Here is a 7,324-nt window from a genome sequence, read left to right as displayed (position 1 = left end):
TTAAGTGGAACCCGAGAGGACTTAGCTATAGAGCAAGCCAATGATCCCAAGATACAGGAGATAAGGGAGCGCCACCGCGCCACTAAGACAGCAAACAATATTTCTTTCGAGATGAGAAAGGGAGTGCTGTATCGCTTATTCAAGGATAAGCGCGGAGTAGAGCGGGACCAATTAGTCGTTCCCCAAAAGTACCGCGGAGACTTACTGCGACTTTCCCATGGCAGCTCGTGGTCATGTCACCTTGGAATAAAGAAAACAAAGCAGAGGCTGTTGCAAGAATACTATTGGCCTGGATGTTTTAAGGACACGGAAAATTTTGTACGGTCATGCGACACGTGTCAGCGGGTTGGAAAGGCGCAAGATAAGTGGAAAGCTCCGATGGTGTTAGTACCAATCATTACCGAGCCGTTTCACCGGTTAGTAATAGATGTAGTTGGGCCACTTCCTGTGACAGAGTCAGGGTACCGTTATATCCTCACTATGTTATGCCCAGCCACAAAGTTTCCAGAGGCTGTTCCGCTGCGCGAGGTGACGTCCGAGAGTGTAGTGGATTCGCTGCTGTCAGTGTTTGCACGAGTTGGATTCCCTTCCGAGGTCCAAAGTGATCAGGGTAGCGTTTTCACGAGTGTCCTCACCACCTCATTTCTCGAGCGATGCGGCATTAAGGTAGTGCATAGCTCGATCCATCATCCGCAGAGCAACAGCGTAGAAAGATGGCACTCTGTTCTCAAACGAGTCCTGAGGGGACTGTGCTATGAAAACAAGCGCGAATGGGATACCTGCCTGCCTGCAGCGCTTTTCGCTTTGCGGTCAGTGCCGCACGAATCCACTGGATTTAGCCCAGCCGAGTTGGTGTACGGAAGGTCACTGCGCTCACCTTTGCGAATGGTGCGCGAAGCCTGGGAGGGGCGCGGAGAAGACCCAACAGTAGTAGAATTCATTCTGAACCTCTTGAATCGCTTACATAACACTAAGGAACTCGTTGAGGCCAGCATGAAGTCAGCCCAGGCTCGTTCCAAGGTGTACTATGATAAGACAGCCCGTCAAAGGACGTTTTGTATCGGGGACCAGGTGATGTTGCTGAGAAGTTCAAGGCAGAATAAGCTCGAAGTACAGTGGGAAGGACCGGCTGAAGTCGTTGCAAAGCTTTCTAACACTAACTACGCAGTGAAAATTCCCGGTAGGCGTAAAGAAGTGCGCATTTATCATTGCAATCTTATGAAGCCTTATGTGCAGAGGGAAGCCGTGGTAAATCTAACGTTAAACCTTCCCGAGGAGATGGGGGACAACTTGATTTGCCTCAGCGAAAAAGGAAGCAACGCTCAGGAGCTTCTCAAAAAGACGGAGCAGAGAGGAGAACTAAAGAAATCCCAGCTGTCCGATCTGGGCGAAATAATAACAGAGTTTGAGGCCTGTTTCGTGGACAGGCCAGGCAGGACTGATTTGACTGAGCACGATATTGAGCGGACTTCAGACGTGCCAGTGCGATCAAGGTGCTACCGATTTTCTCCAAGGCAAAGAGAAATTCTGGATAGGGAAGTAACTCGCATGCTGGAATTAGGAGTAATAAAACCCTCGGAAAGCGATTATGCTTCGCCTATGATCTTAGTAGAAGCTCCAGGTAAAGACCCTAGGCCTGTGGTAGACTACCGAAAGCTAAATTCTCTCACCAGGGATCAAGTGTATCCTATTCCGAATATTGAGGAGAGAGTAGAACAGGTCAGTAGAGCGGCATATGTGACTACGCTGGACCTTACTCGAGGATACTGGCAAGTACCGCTCACTGAACGCGCCAGCAGATACGCGGCTTTCGTCACTCCGACGGGCAGCTACCAGCCAACAATGATGAGTTTCGGGCTCAAAAATGCTCCATTTTGTTTTTCCCGACTCATGGATAGGGTTTTAAAGGGGTGTGAAACATTCGCGGTGCCTTATTTAGACGACATTGCGGTTTTTTCCGACTCATGGGCGGACCATATGGTACATCTAAGAGCTGTACTGAGCCTTTTGCGTCAAGCTGGACTAACCGTAAAGGCCGAGAAATGTTGCCTGGCAAGGGCGACCGTGGACTACTTGGGTCACAATGTAGGTCAGGGTTTCAGGAAACCCAGCGAGATTAAGATTTCTGCGGTAGCAGACTACCCGCGGCCGAGCACGAAGACGGAAATTCGAGCATTCCTAGGTCTGACTGGATACTACAATCACTACATCCCTAACTATTCAGCTTTGGCTAGCCCTCTGACCGACGCTCTCCGCAGGACAGAACCGACAAATGTAGTCTGGGACGAACAAAAGGAAGCCTCCTTCGTAAACTTGAAGGCTGTGCTGATTAGCCGTCCGGTATTGCGAGCTCCAGACTATGACCGAGAATTCACGGTCCAGTGTGATGCCAGTGATCGAGGGCTAGGTGCTGTTCTCTGCCAGAGAGATGACGACGGTAATGAGCACCCCGTGCTCTACTTGAGCAGAAAACTGAGTACTAGAGAGAGGGCTTATTGCGCGTCAGAGAAAGAATGCGCTTGCATTGTATGGGCCATTCAAAAATTGCAGTGCCATCTTGGAGGGGCCAAATTCACCGTAGAGACGGACCATTGTCCCCTGGCTTGGCTGCAAACTGCGACATCGAAGAACAGTCGCCTTCTTAGGTGGAGCTTGATTTTACAGCAGTACAATTTTGAAATAAGATACAAAAAGGGGAAGTTAAATGGGAATGCGGACGCGCTTAGCCGCTCTTTCTAAGCGGTCCGAGATGTTCCTCACCATGTATCCAAATTGATAATCAGGTTTTTATTTTTTTTTTCTCGTGCGCATGTATATGTGTGACTATGTAAAGCAGCACGTTTGGTTTTCTAGGAATACGTGGGTCCTGAACGTCTTGAGAGTGGGCTTTTCTCGAACAACAATGGCAGTTTTCTTTTGACCTGGTCTCTTCAGACGGGAGCCGAGTGCTTGCTTCGACATGTGGTTGAGTTTCAGACAGCTCGAGCAATTTGGCCTACAACAATCAAGACAACGCGACAAGCAACAGCGAGCTTCAAGCGTTCACGTGCAGGCCATTAAGTCGTCTCTTCATGCAGCAGCGGCGACTGCTGCCCTCCGTGACTCTTCTGGCGGGGGAGGAGGCTGTTACGACCGTGCATCCGCATTTGCGCGCTCTATTGTTCGCCTGTGGGCATGGAAAAGTATTGTGAATATGTGGTGATGGTCCAATGGCTCTAAGTGAGCCTGTTTCCAGGAATCCTGTTTTGTAAGCCTGTTTTGCTTTGTGGACAACCTGCAAATGCCAAACTGACCCTGTCAAGAGAACGTCTGGAAAAACACAAAGAAACGTCCCCCTGCGGGAAATGCAGGAAGTGCTTTCTTTCTTTTGTTCACCCTTCCAGTCGAGAAGCCCTATCGTCCAGTGAGGAATGCCTACTTTCCAAAGGAGACGACAGAGTGACATGTCCGCTGACGTGCAGGACAAGAAAGGAGCATGACGCATACAGCCATTAAGTGATTTCCCAGGAATGCAGGAAAGATTTGCAATTGTCGAAAACGGACAATGCTGGGAGCGTATGCGGCGCCCACGTGCACTTGAGTTTCTGAGAAGTAAACCCACTTGTCAGAACCAGCCTGTGGTTTCTTTGCTGAAGAATAGAAATGTACCTCCTCTCCTCGCCGTTCCCAAGCTTTTCCCGCCAACAAGTGATCACGCCCAACGAATTAATGCCGGACCAGTCAGTGCTTCAGACCATCAGTGCAGTGATGTGTTCGATTGGATGCCGATATCTGAGGGGCGTGCCCTGGATTTGGTTGGTCAGCATCTTCAGAGAGGGGCTGGACATAGGGGGTTTTAAGGACGCTGCAGAGCACGAAATGTCGCTCTGAGCCCTGGGTAAACGGCTCATCCAGTCGCTTCTCGCTATGAACTCTTAACGCTTGCCATTTTGCTGATGTACCCTTCTTTTTCGTGTAAATAATCTTGTAAATAAGTTTCTCAAAGTGCCATTAAACCTGCTTGTACATATTTCACCAACTTCGAAGATTCAATCCTACTTCAACCCCGAGTCTCTGCACGCTACCAAGTGAAGGCCGGGTCGACATAGCCCCAGCGTCACGACAACTGGTGATCAGCGGTGGGATCTGAATCTACAAGCACAACGACTGGTGACCAGCGTTGGGATCTGAATCTACAAGCCACAACATCTGATGACTGGAGGTGGGATCTGGATCTACAAGCTACAACATCTGGTGATTCGAGGTGGATCAGAATCTACAAGCCACATCTTGTGATCGGAGGTGGCATCTCAAGCAACAAGCAGGCGCAACAATCGGCCAACAAGAGAGCAGCTCGGAACATCGATCGCATGTGTGGGTGAGTGCTTGGCTTTTCTTCTGATGTGGACCAGGTTCTAGAACAGGGTTAGATTTTAGAACTGGTAAAAAGTGTTGAAACGCCTTTAGGTTTGGTAGTTTGCACTGTTGTTTTGGAAGTAGCCGACACTCGGAGCGATCATGGACCTACAAAAGCTGCAGAAACCGGAACTGTTGCAATTGTGTGAGGAATTGGGAATTGATACAAGAGGTTTGGCACGAAAACCTTTGATTATAAAGGCAATCACAGATTTGGGAGCCGATGATGAGGAGCTCAGTGAAGCATGGAACCTCATCGGTCAAAAAAAGGAACAGCTCAGACAGCAGAAAGAGCGGGAAAAAGAGGAAAAGAAGCGTGAAATTGAAAGAGAAGCAAAAAAGCTGGACCAAGAAATTGAGCTCCGGAAATTAGACTTAGAGTTGAGCAAGAGGTCGGGCAATTGTCCCCAGCTAGCGGTACCTCTTCTCAACAAGGAGGCAGATTTCAAGATGTCAAAGTACATGCAGCCATATGTGATAACAGGGGATATCGGTCTGTATCTGGCTAACTTTGAGCGAACCTGCGAAAAACTGTCCTTCCAGCGAGACACTTGGTCTCAGAGATTATTGACGGTTCTGCCCTGCGAGGCAGCGGAGGTTGTCGCGCGGCTAAGCAAGGAGGACGCGGACAACTACGAGAAGGTCAAAGCTTGCCTTCTGAGAAAGTATAGGCTTAGCGCCGAGGCGTTCAGACAACGTTTTCGGAACGCTACTAAGTCCAGGGACGAGAGTTACCCTGAATTCCTGTACAATTTAAGAGTTAATTTGGGCGAGTGGCTAAAGAGCACTGATTCCTACAGCGATAGGGACGCTGTAGTCGAGCGAATTCTTTTGGAGCAGTTTTATAACTGCCTCCCAGAAAAAGAAAGAAATTGGTTACAGGACCGAGGCGACATTAAGTCGGCAACTGAAGCTGCCGATCTCATTGAAGAGTATGCTTCGCGCCGACAATTCAGTAACCCAGCAGTGGATAGGCCCCGCAATCCCAAGTTCAGTGTAAATAACCGTCAGAAAAGGCACTTTGCTAGATTTGCAAACGAAGAAAGGAAGGCTTCTTCAGGCAAACGCCCTAGAAAGGACGGCAGTGAGAAAAGTGGGGAAGTGACCAACGTGCAGAACACAAAGAATAAGCTTGAGGCTAGGAAGCCGCTCACATGCTTTAGGTGTAATGAGCAGGGTCACATTGCCGTCAACTGCCGGAAAGAAAAGATTGCTTTCTCGTATGTCAGGGACTGCGATGAAAATATGCAGCTTTTAGAACCCTACCTGCATGACCTAGTAGTCAACGGGAAGCCTTGCAAGGTACTGCGCGATTCGGCCGCAACGATGGATGTTGTCCATCCGGCGTATGTATCGCCTTCCGACTATACAGGACAGTGTGCATGGATCCGACAGGTAGTTGAGGAACAGAGTGTGTGCTTGCCGATCGCGAACGTGGTCATCGAGGGCCCTTTCGGCGAATTAACAACCGAGGCTGCCGTTTCAGGAAAGCTTCCTAAGTGCTATCCGTATTTGTTCTCCAACAAATCGGACATGCTGCTGCGAAAGAGGGGCATCCTTTTCGGAGACAGAGTTGTGCAAGCCTTAACACGTTCAAAGGCGCGAGAACTAGCTACACTGCTCATTCCAGAAAAATCCAAAGCGGAGGAAACGGCAGTTAAAACAGTGGTAAATGCGGAAGATAGCAGGTCAGAAAACTTTGAGAGCGAGGCATCTCAGATATGTCAACTTGAAAGTGAGCTTGATGAGACGCGGAATGAGGACGTTCTTGAGAGTAACCTCTTGCCGCCAGTGTCTAGTAATCTCACGAGACTTTTAAGTGGAACCCGAGAGGACTTAGCTATAGAGCAAGCCAATGATCCCAAGATACAGGAGATAAGGGAGCGCCACCGCGCCACTAAGACAGCAAACAATATTTCTTTCGAGATGAGAAAGGGAGTGCTGTATCGCTTATTCAAGGATAAGCGCGGAGTAGAGCGGGACCAATTAGTCGTTCCCCAAAAGTACCGCGGAGACTTACTGCGACTTTCCCATGGCAGCTCGTGGTCATGTCACCTTGGAATAAAGAAAACAAAGCAGAGGCTGTTGCAAGAATACTATTGGCCTGGATGTTTTAAGGACACGGAAAATTTTGTACGGTCATGCGACACGTGTCAGCGGGTTGGAAAGGCGCAAGATAAGTGGAAAGCTCCGATGGTGTTAGTACCAATCATTACCGAGCCGTTTCACCGGTTAGTAATAGATGTAGTTGGGCCACTTCCTGTGACAGAGTCAGGGTACCGTTATATCCTCACTATGTTATGCCCAGCCACAAAGTTTCCAGAGGCTGTTCCGCTGCGCGAGGTGACGTCCGAGAGTGTAGTGGATTCGCTGCTGTCAGTGTTTGCACGAGTTGGATTCCCTTCCGAGGTCCAAAGTGATCAGGGTAGCGTTTTCACGAGTGTCCTCACCACCTCATTTCTCGAGCGATGCGGCATTAAGGTAGTGCATAGCTCGATCCATCATCCGCAGAGCAACAGCGTAGAAAGATGGCACTCTGTTCTCAAACGAGTCCTGAGGGGACTGTGCTATGAAAACAAGCGCGAATGGGATACCTGCCTGCCTGCAGCGCTTTTCGCTTTGCGGTCAGTGCCGCACGAATCCACTGGATTTAGCCCAGCCGAGTTGGTGTACGGAAGGTCACTGCGCTCACCTTTGCGAATGGTGCGCGAAGCCTGGGAGGGGCGCGGAGAAGACCCAACAGTAGTAGAATTCATTCTGAACCTCTTGAATCGCTTACATAACACTAAGGAACTCGTTGAGGCCAGCATGAAGTCAGCCCAGGCTCGTTCCAAGGTGTACTATGATAAGACAGCCCGTCAAAGGACGTTTTGTATCGGGGACCAGGTGATGTTGCTGAGAAGTTCAAGGCAGAATAAGCTCGAAGTAC

Source organism: Amblyomma maculatum, chromosome 3, assembly GCF_055883805.1.
Source record: "Amblyomma maculatum isolate TAMU_Amacu chromosome 3, ASM5588380v1, whole genome shotgun sequence".
NCBI lineage: Eukaryota > Metazoa > Arthropoda > Arachnida > Ixodida > Ixodidae > Amblyomma > Amblyomma maculatum.
This window is presented reverse-complemented; position numbering follows the sequence as displayed.